This window comes from Anolis sagrei, chromosome 5 (assembly GCF_037176765.1).
Source record: "Anolis sagrei isolate rAnoSag1 chromosome 5, rAnoSag1.mat, whole genome shotgun sequence".
NCBI lineage: Eukaryota > Metazoa > Chordata > Lepidosauria > Squamata > Dactyloidae > Anolis > Anolis sagrei.
This window is the reverse complement of record NC_090025.1, coordinates 140,411,051-140,430,160: the sequence shown is the minus strand read 5'-3', so window position 1 is coordinate 140,430,160 and position 19,110 is coordinate 140,411,051. Positions and strand designations below refer to the sequence as shown.

The following is a 19,110-nucleotide window of genomic DNA, read 5'->3' as shown; positions in this document are numbered from 1 at the left end:
AAGGAAGGAAGGAAGGAAGGAAGGAAGGAAGGAAGGAGAGAAAGAGGGAGGCAAGGTTGGCCACAGCAACGCTTGGTGGGTCAGGTAGTAGCTTTATAGGCAAGCCCCTTGCATTGGTAGCAGAGGTGGGGACAAGGGAAAGCCCCCTTCTTGCTCAGCCTTGCGTCCCAATTCTCTTGGACCGCTGGAGGGAGACAGAGGCCAGCTTTTGCGAGGCATTCGGCCCCGCTTTGTCTTCGGCAGCAGGCAGCGGGCGCTCTGGCTCCAGCCGGAGAGGAGAAAGGAGGGAAGTGAAGCGGAGAAGAGGAAGAAGAAGAAGAAGAAGGGAGGCAGCCCGAGCTGAGCGCGCACTCTTTCCTCGACGCTCCTGAATGAGAGCCCAGTGATTGTGGGAAGGATTCCTCCCGCAGAAGGCCAAGGGAAGGGAGTCCCACTCCACTTCATCCTCCTCTGTTTACCCTGGAAGAAGCGGAGTAGCGGACCTCTTCTTCCTCGACGTGATGTTTTTTCCTCGCTCCTTCCCGATCCGGCTCTGGTTCAGGTGAAGGACGCGGTGTTTCCCTCTCTCATAGACGCTTTGAGGCGCAAAAGGATGGAGCTGCGCGGGGAAGAGAGGGCTGGGGAGCCGCTTTGAGGACGCCATCCGGATCGGAGCCTGCGAGGAAGGTCTGGGGAGGCACCCAAAGCGGGTCAAGAGCAGGACGTGAGGATAGAGCCAGGGGAGGAAAACAATCAAAGAGGGTGCTTTGTGGAATCAGAGAACCCTCGAGTTGGAAGTGCAGACCTGATGGCTTTCCCTTGAAGGGAAAGACGTCGAAGAACCCCTTTGGGCGACACCCCGAGACTGGGATTGCCTTGAACCTCGCCCTCCTCGTCCCTCCATCCCAGCCAGCCAAGACTCCGGGCTGAAAACGCCTCTCGGAAAGCAGCGCTCTGGAGCAAGACGTCCAGCCTCAAGGAAGGGGCTTCCTTGTCTCTTTTCCCCCTCGTTTCTTGGGGGGGAAAGGAAGGGAGAGGCGGGGAGCATGGCCAGGAGCAGCCCGGCAGAGAGCAGGCTCCCTTCGTGGTGCTGAAAGGCGAGCCCACTCCGCCGAGATGGAATAAATACCGGGGCGCCGGGAGGTGGGAGTCTCTCTCTCTCTCGCTGCCGCACTCCAGAAAGAGTCAACGGCCGTGTCTTTTCTTACAATTCTTAGTTTTGGTACACTTGTATCACTGATACAGGCAAGGCAGGGCTGTGAGACTAACTTATTATATGTGTGTGGGGTTTCCCCCCCCTTTCTTTCCTTTCCTGGACGGATTAAAGCGAGCGCGGCGACGTTTCCTCTTCCTCCTCCTCTCTCGCCTCTTTGTGTTTTGTTTGGTCGGAAAGCGGGCCAAGCCCAGCGTCCCGACCCCAAAGCGCCTCTCCTGATCGATCCGAGAGGAGTGGAAACTTCTGCATCCCTAGGAAAGTAGCCCTTGCTTGGAAGAAGAGCCTCCCTCGCCTCGTTGGAGTCCCCTCCACCCCTTCGCCCTCTTTTGCTCCTGGATGCTGCCGGAGGGTTTGGGCTCGGGAAGCGATGCGAGTCCCATAAGGCTGGAGTTTCCCTCCGGGGCCTGAAGGAGGATCGCTAGGCGGGTCTGCAGGTAGGTTGGTAGGTGAGCGAGGACTCACTCCCCTCCTCCTCGCCTCCTTGCCTCTTCTCCTCCTTTCCTTCCTTTCCCTCAAGGGCTGGGCTCCGCCGAGGCGCCCACATTTCCCAAGGCACACCAGGGAGCAAGGGAAACGGGTTCCAAACGCCCCCCGACCTCTAGGAACCGGGCAGGACTTGCCCTCTCGTTTCCCCCAGGGGCAAAAGGGCAGAACCTCCTCCATTCGGGGTCAATGGCATGTGGTGGAGAGTCTCCTCTACTCTCTGGTGGCTTTTTCCCTTGGAGTTCTTCTTCCCATGATAAGTGGCTGGATCTACACTGCCCTATAGTGCAGTTCGAACTGCATTATGTGGTCAGTGCAGACCCATGCCATGCAGTTTGGCTCTAATAGACTGGATCTATACTGCCCTATAGTGTAGTTCGAATTGCATTGTGTGGCCAGTGCAGACCCATGCCATGCAGCTTGAACTTAATAGGCTAGATCTATCCTGCCCTGTAGATCCAGCCCTATAGAACTGCCCTGAGTCGTCTGAGGGATGTGAAGGGTGATATACAAATACAGTAAATAAATAAACAAACAATGCAGTTCAAACTGCATTATGTGGTCAGTGCAGACCTATGTCATGCAGCTTGAACTTAATAGGCTAGATCTATACTGCCCTGTAGATCCAGCCCTATAGAACCGCCCTGAGTCGCCTGAGGGCTGAGAAGGGTGGTATACAAATACAGTAAATAAATAAATAAATGAATAAATAAATAATAGTGCAGTTCGAACTGCATTATGTGGTCAGCTCAGACCCATGCCATGTAGTTTGTCTCTAATAGGCTGGATCTACACTGCCCTATAGTGCAGTTCGAATTGCATTATGTGGTCAGTGCAGACCCATGCCATGCAGTTTGGCTCTAATAGGCAGATCTATACTGCCCTATAGTGCAGTTGGAACTCCATTATATGGTCAGCTCAGACCCATGCCATCTAGTTTGTCTTTAATAGGCTGGATCTATACTGCCCTATAGTGTGGTTCGAACTGCATTATGTGGTCAGTGCAGACCCATGCCATGCAGTTTGGCTCTAATAGGCAGATCTATACTGCCCTATAGTGCGGTTCGAACTCCACTAGGTGGTCAGCTCAGAACCATGCCATGCAGTTTGGCTCTAATAGGCGGATCTTTTCGAACTGCATTATGTGGTCAGCTCAGACCCATGCCATGTTGCTTGTCTCTAATAGGCTGGATCTATACTGCCCTATAGTGCAGTTCCAATTGCATTATGTGGTCAGTGCAGATCCATGCCATGCAGTTTGGCTCTAATAGGCGGATCTATACTGCCCTATAGTGTAGTTCAAACTGCATTATGTGCTCAGTGCAGACCCATGCCATGCAGTTGGAATCTGAGGCTGACTCTACACTGCCCTATATCCCTGGATCTGATCCGATCCCTGATTATCTTCTTATCCCAGACTACCTGGAAGTGTAGACTTATATCATCCAGTTCAAAGCAAATCATCTGGGATCTGGGAGCCCTCAGTGGTGCAATGGGTACTGGTTGAGAAAGACAGGAACTATAATTTTAAGACACTGAAAAGATTACAGTTCCTTTCTTCCTAGGCATTGAAAAGGAGCCCTTGGTGGCGAAATGGTTTAAACCATTGTGTCGGCAGGACTGCTGACTGAAAGGTCAGCCGTTCAAATCCAGGGAGCGGGGTGAGCTCCCATCTGTCAGCTTCAGCTTCTTGTGTGAGGGCACGAAAGAAGCCTACCACAGGATTGTAAAACAGCTGGGCGCCCCCTGGTCAACGTCCTTGCAGTTGGCCAATTCTCTCCCACCAGAAGCTACTTGCAGTTTCTCAAGTCGCTCCTGGTGAAATAAAATAAAATCTGGGATCAGATCCTTTGATATAGGGTAGTGTAGATCCAGCCTGAATCCAGCCTAAGTCAGCCCTGGCAGGCATCCTCACAACCCCTGAGGATGACTGCCATTCTCAGGAGAGAATGCTTCTGGAACATGGCTATACAGCCTGGAAAACTCAAAGCAACCCAGTCCTAGATTCTTAAAAGGTAGCATTGAAAGTATAGACATGTGCATATACGTGTCCTCAATGATTATTTTCTCATTTCTTCTCCTGATTATCAGTTTGTCAGTGGCTAGATCTACAGTACCATATAATGCAGTTCGAATGGCAATATATGATCAGTGTAGACCCACATAGTGCATTATATATGGGTCCAAACTGCATCATATTGCGGTGTGGATTCCTCAAGGCAGGGTTGAAAGCATAGACTTATATATATATATATGTACCCAATGATGTCTTTATCTTTTGAATTTCTTCTACTGAGTATCAGTTTATCAGTGGCTGGGTCTACACTGCCATGCAATGCAGTTTGAATGGCGATATATGGTCAGTTCAGACCCACACAGTACATTATATGAGTCCAAACTGCATCATATGGCAGTGTGGATTCAACCTTGATTCCTCAAGGCAGGGTTGGAAGCATAGGCTTGTTATATTTTTATCCTGGGCCCCTTCCACACAGCTGAATAAAATCCCATACTATCTTCTTTGAACTGGGATATATGGCAGTGTGGATTCAGATAACCCATTCAAAGCAGATATTGTAGGATTTTCTGCCTTGATATTCTGGGTGATATGACTGTGCGGAAGAGCCCCTGGATGATCTGATTGCTTCTATAGAGTGGGATTTGAGGGAAAAGAAGTGCAAGGTGGAGAAAACCAGTTCATCTATGCCTTGGTTTGTTCCCTTTCTTCTCTTGGGAAAGACAAGGGAGGGCAGAATCTCTTTGCTAGAGGTTAAGAGAGGGAAGGAAGAGGGAGAGAGAAGTTGTTAGGGGATCATGGTCTTTGGATTTCAGGGCATGTTTCTGAGTGGTGAATATCACCTTTAGTGTTCTGAAGCCCGGCTCCATCAACTCTGCAGGGTGACAAGGGTAGATGTTTCTTTTCCAGGGAGAGAAGATGAGTGACAAGAACACTGCATTCTTTTTATATGCTGGGAATGTGGAATTTGGTGGAAACAGTGGTTCTGAATGAGTTCTGGAACTGAGTTGTTGTGAGTTTTCTGGTGTGTATTGCCATGTTCTGGAAGCATTCTCTCCTGACATTTTGCCTGCATCTATGGCAGGCATCCTCAGAGGTTGTGAGGTCTGTTTAGACAGTTCTTTAAAGGTGCAACATAGATGTGTGTGTGCTCTTGAAAGGGTCCCTTTGTGCCCTCAGAAGAAACACCACAAAGGCTAGTGCTTAGAAACCAACCGAGCTCTTCCTATCTGTACCTAATTTCCAGATCGTCTCTCATTTCTTTGTAAAGCAATATGAAAAATGACCATATTTGAATTGTTGGGAGTTGGAGGAGCATCTGTTTTTCCTAAAGCTGTGTATTGCTATAGTGTGATCAGAATGGTTAAAAAGACCACCCGCACCCCAGTTTCTATTTTAAGCAGCAGTAATGTCCAAAAATATTACTCATTTCTTTAAAATGAAATATTGACATTTTCTTCAAATGAGGAGGCAGCTTGGTTATCTGTATGACACTAGATTTGTATTAACTAGCCAGTTCGTGCTCTACTGTGGATCAATGGGAAGTGTCAAGCCTCTCCTTTGAAATCCTGACACTGGCTGTTTCTTATTATTTTAATCCCATCTCTGCTTCTCTCACCCCAAAGTATATCTGCAGGAGGAGATGCAGGGCCATCTCAGAGAGATTATTGATTTCTTTTCCTAACTCCTCTCATATAGAGCTAGGCTTGGTAACTTCCCAAGCTTCATATATCCTGTGATTTACAAAAATTGTGTTTGGCAAAGTGTCATTTTATTGGATAACCAGAGGGAGAGGTTAAATAGTGGAGGAATTGTTTTATGAATCTCTGTGGCGGGGTGGAAGAAAAGAGCTTTCCAAAAGCCAGGGAGTTTATGGCTTCTTTCACTTCTGCATAAGCACTTTCCAAACTTGCAGCTTATAAAATGTGAGTTCTTCTCGAACACATCTATGTGCTTCCTCCCTTTTGTCACGTACAAGATGAACGTAGAGATCCATTTTACCTATGTTAGTATTCTGTAGACAAGAATGAGACCTTTCCCATATCATTGCCTTCCTTTATGAACAGAGTTTTGAAACACCTACTTCATTTCATAGATGGCTATAGAGATCATCAAAGAAAGCCATACAAGCAAATATTTGTATTACCTTAAGAGCCAATGTGGAGCCCCCAGTGGCGCAGCAGGTTAAACCACTGAGGTCAGAGATTCAAATCCAGGGAGCGGAGTGAGCTCCTACTGTTAGTCCCAGCTTCTGCCAACCTAGTGGTTCAAAAACATGCAAATGTGAGTAGATCAATAGGTACCACTTCAGCGGGAAGATAATGGTGCTCCATGCAGTCAGGCCGGCCACATGACTTTGGAGGTGTCTGTGGATAATGCCAGCTCTTTGGCTTAGAAATGGAGATGAGCACCACCCCCTAGAGTCAGACATGAGTAGACTTCATGTCAAGGGCAAACCTTTACTTTTACCTAAGAGCCAATGTGGCAAACTGGTTTGAGTGTTTGACCACAACCCTGGTGGCTGGCCATGGACCTTGGGCAAGTCACACTCTCTCAGCTTCTGAGAAAGACAAAGGCGAACCCTATTCTGAACACATCTTGTCATGATATGTTTACTACGATAAGTCAGGAATGACTTGCAATTACAAAACACTGACAACAATAATGCATTTTAGTCCTGCTTTCTCTTCTCTATATTTTCCTTCCTTTCCTGCAGCTTAAGCATTTCTCTGTGTGTGTAGTTTCAAGAGTCTCTTTGCTCCCTGCAATTAAGACAACACCAAAGAGCCTTCCTATTACCCTGCTAATAATTGATAAAGATTTTTCTCTGGTCTCCTTGTGTGAGTTCCCGAGTATAGATGTAAGTATCAATCACAGTCAATCATTCCAATAAAGTACGTTATTCCAAGGTCTTATGATCTATTTGCAGCCTAAGGTTCATTTAAATGACCCGGGTGCTCCCTTTTATGAACTAGCTTTGGGCATGGAAATGTTTGAAAGGGGGTTAGCTTTGAAAACTCCTTTGTTAGTCAATACAAACTAAGCCAAAACATTATATACTGACACCAAAATCCCCTGCATTGTTATTTAGAATCAACAGAACATATTTTAACTGATCGTTATGGAGCATCTGCACAAACAGACAAGATTGACATACCACAGTCAAGGAAGCAACAATATTTAAGATTTTAACAACAATAAAGGAAATGTGCACTTCTTTACATGCACAGCTATATATTTTGCAATTGGCAGAGTAACCATTGTTGGAAGATGTATGTAAACCTTTCTTTTTGTTGCAAAGTTAATGATGTTCAAATAAATATTAGTTGTTTTCTTTACAGTGAGGCCCTTCCACACAACCATATAAATGGAATATCAAGAAAATACCACAATATCTGCTTTGAACTGGGTTATCTGAGTCCACGTTGCCATACATTCCAGTTCAAAGCACATAATGTGGGATTTTATTCAGCTGTGTGGAAGGGGCCTGAGTTGGTTGATTTCCAAAGTTAACATTTTGCCATTGTGTGTGTGTAAAACATCTCTGTAACCAAGCTGAGTTTGTGTGTAACCAAATTTGTGTTAGGACAGGACTGCGAGTCACAAAGTAGCAGTGTTCTGTAGACCTGTGTGAGTGGACACAGTGTGGTTGCTGGAAAATATGACTGATATATTAATGATGTCTAGCTGGAAGCATTCAGATTCCTTTCATAGAGCATAATCCACTAAGAAGTTCCTCTGCTTCGGTCTCAATGAAAGGAATGGGAATTATGCAAGAGCATTTTAAAGAGGCCTATACAGGTGGACTTTCTCATATATTGTATGAGCGATATTTTAATCTGAAGTGTGCTTCTATTGAAAAATGTAAGATTTTAGCAGTATGTCAAGGAAGGCAAAGTCCAGCAGATAGATGGGCTGGAGTTGCAAATTCAAACTACTTGGGAAGATAGATACTATATTAGAGATCCACTTGATTGGTTCAGAAATGATCTGGTTTGGGAAGATTCATTTAATCTCATGAAGGTTTATGTTACTAAAGGAGCAGCTCCAGGCTGCATGGCTCTCTTTCCTAACTTAAAACTTTGTCATGTAATCATATGTAGATCTGAATTGCCTTATATTGAATGGATTTATCTCTCTCCAGAATTTTACACTGAAATATTGATGGAATAACCGAAATTCATGGAAAATCAGAGATATAGGAACTTCTATCTATTTCTTATGCCTTTCTTTTGGAAAGAAAGGCATGTCTAAATTTAAAACGTATGTGCATTATCTCCCCCCCCCCATTTGATCTTAACATCATCCATATTTAATACTATGGATTTATCTAAATATTTTGAAAGAGGAACGGTAAGCTTGAAATCATATTGTACTGGGTACGTACTGTGATCTTCTTGTTTCTCATAATCATAAAGACAAACAACCTAGCAGAACATTTCAACACTAAGGAGAGGAAGTTGAATCATTCAATATTAATGTTCAGGCATATAATTGTTTCTCTTGGAAATCTATTTCAAACAAAAGGATAGTTAAGAAACAAAATGTGTGACCATGGATTTTATTTCCAGGTAAATCTGCAGAAACAGAGCCATCTGATTGCTTGTTCACTGAGACTTTAAACAGAAAGAGAGAAATTTATTGAGCAACCATGATTTAGATGGAGAACAAATTACACATAATAGTAGAGGTGTGGACATGAAAAAAATCAGGATTATTGGATATACACCTGATATAAATGTAACACCCAATAAAAGAAGGAAAAGAGAAAGAAAAGGTAAATATACAAACAAAAATCTGATTTAGATTTCCAACAGTCTGCTTCATTATCTTATATTTGCTTCCTCAGAGTTAAATGGAATCTTTAAATACAAAGCTGTATTTTCATTGACAGCAGTGACTTTCCATGATAGTGCCTAACTACTAAAAAGGCACCAGATCCCATCTAATTTTGGAAGCTAAGCAGGATTAACCCTGGTTAGTACTTGGATGGGAGACTATCCACAAATATCAGATGCTGTAGGCTATATTTCAAAGAAAGAAACTGACAAAGCTACCTCTGAGAAAACCCTATGAACTTCATGGGGTTGTCATAAATTGACAAGATATTTGAAGGCACATACACACACACAGAGTGACTTTGAAGTAGTTTATTCTTCATTTTGTTCTATTCAAAAGGGACTTGAGAGTTGTCCAACTATAAGGTGTGCATTGCTTTGATAGTGCAGACCTTACAGTTGGACAACTCTGAGTCTGTGGGTTGCTGTGAGGTTTTGGAGCTGTATGGCCATGTTCCAGAAGCATTCTCTCCTGACCTTTCACCCACATCTATGACAGGCATTCTTAGAAGTTGTAAGCTCCGTTGGAAACTAGGCAAGTGAGGTTTATATATCTGTGGAATGTCCAAGGTGGGAGAAAGAACTCTTGCCTGCTTGAGGCAAGTGTGAATGTTGCAATTGGCCACCTTGATTAGCATTGAATGCTCCCTTAGTCCTTTTTGAAGAGAACAAAATGGTGAAGTGGATATAGCTAAATCACTCTGTAAAAATAATCCCTGGATTTAAAAATATATAAACAAACATTTTAAATGTTGTTATTGCTAAATTTTAGTCCTAACCAATAAGCTATAGAGTACAAGCTGCATTAAAATCATGGGACTTAATTCTTTATATACATGCATAGAGTTGCACTGCTAGTATTATTCATTTATAATTATATTTCTAAAATATTGCAAGGGCAGAAAAAAATGTTAACAAACTGAAGTGAAGTCCAGTCAGTATTCTTTGGAAACTGAATTGTTAAGAATTATGGAGCAGTTAATAATATACTGTCAATACAATGAGATGTTTAAGCATTATGATCAATTTGTGACTGCAGACAATACGATGAGAAATGTTTTTTAAAACCCCAAACATTATGGAAATATATGTTCCAAGAAACACACTAGGCATGCTTGCAAAATTATATCTAGAATATAAACATATTTTGAGGAAACAATATCTTAATCAGCAAGACCATTATCGTCGGAAAATCTGGCGACAGATGTGATCACTCACACTGCAGTGTCTAGTCATCTTTTAAAGAATGTCTCAAGTTGACAGTCTCTCTCTCTACTCTCTCTCTCTATATATACCATACAGTAATTTCTTTGCTCTAATTCTGCAGTTAACAGCCTCTCTCCAACTTCTGATAAACCATGTACTGGCAGTTGTCTATAAAGAAGAAGTGCAAAATAATCATGTCAGCCGCAAGTACTCATCTAGGACTGCAGTGTAAAGCATTCCACTTTCACAATAATAGAATTCAATCAGGTTTTATGCTATTTCTTTCATATGGTGTATTTGAAAGGATACTTTGCCGAGAGAGAGGGAGAGATAGAGAGATGAAATAACAAGATACTGCCTTGCTGTAGCGGCGAGGGTAGTGCATTGCGTATGTGACTAAAATGGAGACAAGCAGGCAAGAAAGTATTGCGCCCCGATTTCATTGCAACTACATCTTGAAATGTATGATGAAATATAACATCGTCTGTGGAAAAATTCAGTAGATTTGGTTTAGTCAACTTTGCAAAAGGGGAAGCTCTTTTGCATGACAACAGCAATTATTTACAGAAGATGTTTAAACTGTGTGTTTTTATCTGCATTGAAGTATCAACCAAAGTTACACATATATATCTGAGCAGAGGAATGAGATCTTTAGGGTGTTCAAAGTTAATCAGTTGTACTAAAAAGGTAAAGGTTTCCCCTTTACATTAAGTCTAGTCGTATCCAACTCTAGGGGGTGGTGCTCCATTTCTAAGTCAAAGAGCTGGCATTGTCTGTAGATGCCTCCAGTGTCATTTAGCTGGCATGAATGCATGGAGCGCCATTACCTTCCCACTGAAGTGGTACCTATTGATCTACACACATTTGCATGTTTTCAAACTACTAAGTTGACAGAAGCTGGGGCTAACAGTGGGAGCTTACCCCGCTCCCTGCATTCGAACTGCTGACCTTTTAGTCAGCAAGTTCAGCTGCTCAGTGGTTTAACCTACTGCTCCACCAGGGGCTCCACAGTTGTACTAGTCCTCCTCTATTAAAATTGGAGAGGTAATAGTTAACTTAAAAATGAAGCTCTTACTCCGCATAGATATATAATCTCCTTAGCCAAACATCTAATTGAAAAACATTGGAAAAGGTGCATTAGAAAAAGTAAACCTTGGTTTGTATTGGATTGTTTTGGTTCAAGTTGTTAAATAAATAACTAGAAATAAGTGGTCAAATATATGTATTCTGTAAATTAATAAAATGGTTGGGGGAATACAGCGGGGGTTACAATAAATAAGCACCGGGCAGGAAAAAGAAGATTGGTAGATGTTTCCAGGATAAGAAGGGCCAAAGTTTTGCTGTCTGCATACTTTTTGGTTACAGTTGTATAACTGCCATTTGAGTAGATGACATCTTTAGCTGGGTGATAATTCTGGAAGAATCACTCTGCAGCTGTTTACTAATAACATTATACTTACTTTGTTGAAATGCATGGCATTGTCAAGAGTCAGAGACAGTTCTGGGTGAATTAACTGAAGTTGTACTATCACGTTGCTCACCTCCCACGTGTTTAAAACATGATAATAGCGCATCACAACACACTTTCAGAAGAATATCCAAGTATATCTAACCTACTTAGTCATGAGAGTTTTTAAAAGGTCATACAAAGCCAAACAAAATAAAAATAGATGTGGGAGAAACGTCAGGAAAAAACTCATAGCAACCCAAAATAAATATCAATTGCTGCTTTAGAAGAATGGTGGAGCTGCAGTTTCTAGTTCATGTGGATTTCAATGTCAATGAAAACATTTAACAAGAAGATTTGCCTAAGACATCAAGTTGTGGTCCTGCAGGAGTAATTGGTAATGTAATTCTGTAAATAAGGCATGGTGGGGGTTTCAAGCCTCTATGCCACTACAAAATATGCGTTTTCCATCCTTTATATGAGGATTCAATCCTTTCTCATACTATAGTAAATAATAAGTGTGAGGTTTTCCACACAGGCAATTGCATCAGTGGCACAACTGGGAATTCCTCTCAGGCAATCCCTCCCCTGTGGCCAAATGTAGAGATTTTATTCTTAACTCACCAAATGTAAAGCTCTCCACAGACATTTGCTATGTGGGTTTTCTCTGATGCCCACCTCTGCTACATATAAGGATTTTCTCCTGGCTCCTTAAATGTCTTCAAAGTTCATATGGCAACTACACCACTTTTATCCCCAAGAAGACACCTCCCATCCATCAATGCTGTCATGACAGACACCCAAATCATGTGACACCCAAATCATGATGTCATGACAGACACCCAAATCTAAAAAAAAATGTATAGTGCTTCTGGAGACCAAAAATGCATAAAAATAAAAACAAAATTTTGTTTACACAAGTTATACGTAAAAGAGCAGAAATTTTAAAGATATAGTTTAAGACATCACGCCCCCTCATCTCAAGCTAAAATAGACCCCTACAAATCTCTCATCTCAATTCCTTTGTCTGCCTCCTGGTCAAGTCTAACTCAAATCCCTTTCCAATACATTTCGCCGCTACACTCCTCTCAAATTTCCAGGCTAACTTGAATTCTGCGTAAACTCTGTCATTAATCAACTGTCACGCAAATCTCCTCAACCACTCCACCAAACAGCATTCACTTCAATGCTTCATTCTCTGCCCTTTCCCTTCAACCACTTATGTCATACAACCAACAAACCAAAAAACATTTTCACATAAAAACCATTGACATCACATGCACCAACACAGGAAAGACTCCAGCACTGATAGCCAGCCATTGTATCTCAAATAGTGGCAATAACCAGAGCCTGGGCTTCTGTAAAGGTATTCATAACAACTCATTCTTCCTTTTTATTTTGAAAAATGAATTTTATAGCATGGTTAACTGTATACATTATTAAGCAATCAGTTATATACTTTTTCTCTAATAGTTGATTCAAATATGCAGAAATCATACATGGTATAATGGTTTTTGGACTCTTCCGTTTCAGACTATAGGTCTGGATGTAGATATTTGGGCTCCTGAAATTCTCCTATTCACAAAACTGCCATAAGTCAATGCTGGCTTTGTGGCAAATAACAAGAAACATACAATGCATCTCCTTTTACAAACTGGGCTGGGAGCTGAGATCTGCCAGGGAGGCTCTCCTCTCAGTCCAACCTCTGTCTCAAGTGTGGTTGGTGGGGACAAGAGAGAGGGTCTTCTTGATGCTGTCCCCCCCCCCCATCTTTGGAATGCCCTCCTGAGAGCAGGCTAGCCCCCACTCTCCAAGCCTTCCAGGCTCAATTCTAGACATGGTTTTTTAGATAAGCCTTTGACCATGTTTAGAAAACTTACTGAATGTATTCGTGGACCAAGAGATTATATCACCTTCCATTTTATGAGACTGATATTGTTTGCAGTTTGTTTTATATTTGCAACTATTGCATTTTATTGCTTTTTAACCAGTGGGGTTTATGATATTATGTTATTTGTTATTGCTTTTGTGTTATTGTTTATGCACTCGTTGTATTTTGTGTGTTTGCACCTTTGTGTGCCTTGTGAGCTGTCCTGAGTCTCTTTGGGAAATGGTGGTGGGGTATAAATAAAGTTGTTGTTTTTGTTGTTGTTGCTGTTATTATTATTATTATTATTATTATTAAAGAGTTTGTATAAGGTCATCTCTCTACATTATGACAGATAATTCCATTAACTAATACTGAATTATGTGAGTAAATATTGTTTTAGTTACTTCTATATATCCTGAAACTATTGATCATTGAATTGTGTTGAATTCCAGTTTTATGAGATGGGGGGGGGGGGGGAGCTCCCATTCGATTTTATCTTCCATATTTACACTATACATATTTACAATTAATATTTAACTTTTGTAGGAGGCATAACTTTTGTAAACAGTCTTGATTTCCAGAAGTGGAGAAAATATGAGATATAAATGAATGAATGAATAAACGAATATAATGTCTTGTACTTAGTCACTTCACTTGGCCCCCTCCCTAAAGAAGCCACAAATACTTTATCCTCTCCTTGTAAAGAAAATGTTTTAGCTCATGAATAATGTTCATTGAATCTTTCCCAGATGTACAATATAATTTTGAGATACATTTACAACAATATGTATTATTCCCAGTGCAACTATACTATTGCTTTATGCAAAGAATCAAAGCTCTGATACTTAGGCAATTGACATTTTTAGCAGTGTACAAATCCCTGATATTGAACACCATTATCATTTGGGACAGCAACACTGCAGAATTAATGCAGTTTGATACCACTTTAACTGCCAATGCTATGAAATCAATGGATTTGTAATTTTACAATCCTTCACTACAAAAAGACTGCCGGTCCCAAGATTTTGTTGCCTTTCCAATCAGCTCAAATAAATATTCTTGAATCTCTTAATAGTACCTATTTACACTGACCCTGTATTCCTTGTTAGGCCAGAAGTCACTCCTGAATGTCCAGACAATGTCCAAGGACTTCTGTTGCCTAATATGGTGTTAATTCAGTTAACCCAGTTTTATCTTATTTTAGGAGAAGTTGCAGAATGTTAAGCCAAAATTCCAGAGGACCACCACACTCTGGGGTCAGTGTGGATAGCTTTGCTGGCTCTAATTCAAATTGGTCCTCTGTCCACACAGTTTGGTGTCACCATCTTCTTTTTCCTGCATTCTTCTGCATAGGGACGAAGGGACAAGTTGGACCCATGTTGCCTCGCATCACTGGGCACCATTGCTGACACTAGCAAAGGTGCCATACAACCAGGAAAAAGAAGGGGGCACCTTTGTGAGTGTCAGCTAAGGTGCCTGGTGACAACTAGGAGCCCTCTGGAGTTCATGGTAGCCTGGTATTGGCAACAGGGAACCACCAAGGTATAGTGTGGCCAAACTGGTTTTGGCCTGACTGGCTGGTCTGGACTCTGCACCTCCACTGTCGAGCTTACACCAGCTACTCTGTCCTGGCCTTGGATTACCAACCTCATCATACAATTAAGTTTTAGTATGTAGGGTGCTGCCATCCCAGTTGAAAGATGGAGCCCCATGCCACCCATCACATGATGTAGCCTCACTTCCAGCGAGGCTCTGCTGCTCAACTGGGTTGGCAACATACTAGGATGCTGCAGCACCAACATGGGAGCCTCCCCGTGTTTCATTTGGCTACTGCTGACTGGATGAGTCACTGGGATTGCCCTGCCCATGGTGAATCGGCAAGGGGGACCTCATGCAGATCTGTCCATTGTCTGCTTTGGTTCGCACTATATAGTACTTAACATCTGCAAAGCTGATGACCATGTTGGTTAACCGATTATATGTTCGGCAGTAAAACATGTGCCAGTTAGGCCCCTTCCATATTGCCATATAAAATCCATATTATTTGCTTTGAATTGGATTATATTGCAGTGTAGACTCATATATTCCAGTTCAAAGCAGATAATGTGAATTATCTGTATTGAAAAATCTGGATTATATGATAGTGTAGAAGGGCCTAATACTTCAGATAGAAAAGTAAATTGCAAAAGAAATAACAATTTCAGACTACGCCAATATACATAATAAAGAAGCAAAAGGTGATTTCCATGTAACTTCTTCAATCTATTTCTTCCTTTGTTGTTCCCACAAAACAGCACTGGATTATCATGTATTTCTTCCACTATAACTGTGCTGCCATGAACTACATACAAATACTGTCAGAAAGAGGAATGTTTACTGAATGAAATTAATAAATAAAATATAGCATTTGCTAATTATTTCAATCAAAAAATACAGATAACAAGCAAGAGAAGCAAGTCGAAGTGAACTGCATCACTTCAAGCTGCAAACAAGTCTCATAATTGATAGTTGTCACCTCATTTTGAAAAATGTATCTAGGAATACATTAATTTAGGAAAAGGGCAGATTAAAGAAAGCAATTTCCTTTTTACTTTGCTTTGCTTTAATACTTAGAGTGTTCAAACATGCATATTATAGCATTTTATCTCAAATATTGTTGATTAAGATAGTATTGAAGGGTTTCTTTCAATGCAGGCAAAGACCACTCCCCTAATCGGCCATGTGAGGACATGAAACAAAGAGCAATATAAGAAAAGTAATAAAATTTCAATTCTATTAGCAACAGAAACTAACTTTTCTAGCGATCAAGCTGTCTGGTGCTCTGTCTGTTACTAATGGAGTTAAAATTTCATTACCTGTCTGTTATTGCTCTTTGTCCCAGGTCCTCACATGGCCAATGAAAAGATTGGCCTCAGAAGAACATCCCTTTGATATTTTCAGCAGACATTGTCTGTAGTTTGCAATGAGAAGCCTTGCAGAAAGAGTTGACCTTCCCAATGCTACTATGGGGGAAGAAAGAGAGTTGTAATGCAAATTGCACATACGCCTTCTGATATTTGACTGAGAAGTTAAAAAGATTGAGAAGGTAGTGCTTTAATTTTCCTGTGTGGAGTATCTTAAAAATCAAAACACTTTAAAAAGTAGCACACATTTTCTCATTCATCAGTCTTCATTATAGGAAGTTTTGTAATCTGTATATAAAATATGCCGAAGGTAATTTACAGCTGTTTACTTTATCAGTTATCTTTATTTTTTGGTGCATTTCTATGCATTTAAGTGGAAGAAGGAAAGCAATACACAGCTTCATGCAGACATTTCTGTTTGGTAACTCTTATTTTTAGTTGTTAATTCAATATCAACAGAAGTGAGCCTAGCAAATGGGTCATTTTTCTTATTGGGTATCTCTTCTTAATTAAAAGTAGATGTGGAAAAGTATCAGAGAAAGGGAGGAGGTCAATCTTGTCTTCAGATATGGAGAGAACGCAGACGTGTGGCAGAGTACAGTCCAAATTAATAAGTTCCAGTGATATAACTGTGGATAACATGCCTTAGCTTTTCTACTAAAATTTATTATTATTATTGGATTGTCAAAGGCTTTTATGGCCTTGAATCACTGGGTTGTTGTAGGTTTTTCGGGCTGTATGTCCATGTTCTAGAAGCATTCTCTCCTGACATTTCACCTGCATCTGTGGCAAGCATCCTTGCAACCTCTGAGTATGCTTGTCACAGATGCAGGCGAAACATCAGTGCTTCTAGAACATGGCAATACAGCTCAAAAAACCTACAATAACCCTATTATTATTATTATTATTATTAATTATTATTATTATTATTATTATTATTATTATTATTATCCCACTTTCTCTCTCCCAGAGGAGACTCAAAGTGGCTTAACATAAAAGCATCTGCATACAATTTAATATATACAAATATAAAAACATTAGATCCCCGGTAGTACAGCAGGTTAAACTGCTGCACTGCTGAACGTGCTGACCAAAAGGTTGACAGTTCGAATCCGGGGATCAGGGTGAGCTCCCGCTGTTAGCCCCAGCTTCTGCCAACCTAGCAGTTCAAAAAGACGCAAACGTGAATAGATCAATAGGTATGCTTCTATGGGAAGGTAATGGTGCTCTAAGCAGTCATGCTGATCACATGACCTTGGAGGTGTCTATGGACAATGCTGGTTCTTCAGTTTAGAAATGGAGATGAATACCACCCCCCACCCCGAGTCAGACATGACTAGACTTAATGTCAGGAGAAACCTTTACCTTTATACAATCATTAAGCAGAATTAAATATAGACAGTATTAAAAATTCCACAGTTAAAAACCATTAAAACATATTCAAAGTTAAAAACCATAGCATCCCCTGAATTGACCTTCAAAACCTAACATGGCTTAAACATTCTTAATTTTGGCTGGAAAATTCCTGCAACCTTTTTACCTTTCCTTCCCTTAATTAAAAAAAAAATCTGAAAATTGCAACATATTTTAGTATTGTACTATAATGGCTGAATCAGTATGCAGGCAGTTCACGAGTTACAAACATCTGATTTACAAATGACTCATAGTTAAAAACAGGGGTGAGACAACAGAAAGTGAGAGGAATGTATTCCTTAGAAGGGAAATTCACTCCTGAAAGAGTTATCATAGGAAAAGGTGTCTCCACTGAAGGTTTATCACCAATCCTTGTTTCCACAACAAGCGAAATTTTTCAAAATCCAATTATCACAGGGACAGAAAGTGAGTTGATATCTTCTGAACAGAGGCACAGGAAGCAAAACAAGCACCACAGGGGTGTTAACCCTTCCCTATGCTATCCAAAGTATATAGATTTATCAGTTGGGATACCCAGTGCCTTACATTTAATAATAATTGATGTTATTGTTATTAATCTATTGTATATTTATTATTTTATATTGTTGATATTGCGGCATCGAATTGTTGCCCGCGTTATCCGCTCTGAGTCCTCCCTCAGGCGTTGAGAAGGGCGGGGTAGAAATGTTGTAAATAAATAAATATTGTATTGCAAAAAAGTCTTACACAGATTACATTGAAATCAATGCGACTAATTTCTACATGTTGTTTTTAGGGCTGAAACATATCCCAGAAAAGACCCATATCTATTAATGGCTAGCTCTCTGACTTTTATTTTTACTTGCCTCTCTGTAAAGTCAAAGTTTTCAAATCTCCTTCAATTTTAACCCCCGAAGGAATGAAAGAAGCAGAAAACCTGCTTAGATGGCCTAAATCTGTCAAGAGGAAAGGATTTTTAGACCACTGCAAAAGCAATTGAGGCTCTCCATAAATGTCTCTCTATGAATTCTGTATGGATAAAGCTGTGTAAATTTGGACAGCCTCATACTGGCTCAGAAAAAAAGATGAAAAACTATTCTTTAGCCTTTTCTCTTCTTGCAAGCTTTGTAGCGGTAATTCATGCTACGGTTGCTCTCCAGATGCTAGGCATTGTGAAAACTGCAGAATTATGTTCTGCATACTATATTTACCACCTTCTCCTCTAACCTTGGCACGACTATTTTTCATCCCTTACTTTAGCAGTCTGAAATAATTTGTGTTTCAATATAAAAAATTACCAGTTTTCTTATATTGTGTTGTTTCAGGAAAAAAGGTAAAGGTTTTCCCCTGACATTAAGTCCAGTCATATTCGACTCGGAGGGTTGGTGCTCATCTCCACTTCTAAGCTGAAGAGTCAGCGTTGTCCATAGACACCTCTAAGGTCATGTGGCATGAATGACTGCATGGAGTGTTGTTACTTTCCTGCTGGAGTGGCACCTATTGATCTTCTCACATTTGCATGTTTTTGAACTGTTAGGTTGCCAGAAGCTGGGGCTAACAGCGGGAGCTCACCCCACTCCCCTGATTCAAATCACCAACTTTTCAGTCAGCAAGTTCAACAGCTCAGCGGTTTAACCCACTGCACCACCAGGGGCTCCATTTCTATATGAGGTGCTTTTAATTAAAGATTTTCAATCTTTGAAGTTCTTACGGTTTTGGAAAAATAAGCTAAACCCACCTGCATTTTAGGGGAAGCTGG

At 41.0% G+C, this 19,110-nt stretch overlaps 1 protein-coding gene across 3 annotated transcripts in view; it reads left to right on the top strand.

The window, feature by feature from the left end:
* Positions 1–254: 254 nt before the first annotated feature.
* TAFA2 (TAFA chemokine like family member 2) overlaps positions 255–19,110 on the top strand; it is a 197,544-nt gene continuing 178,688 nt past the window's right edge. For 2 of the 3 annotated variants that reach the window (XR_009631594.2, XR_009631595.2), the window contains exon 1: positions 267–1,629. The gene's annotated coding sequence lies outside the window, so the exon portion shown is untranslated. Of the gene's footprint in view, positions 1,630–19,110 lie in introns of all 3 variants that reach the window. The other variant, XM_060777545.2, reaches the window with a different exon arrangement.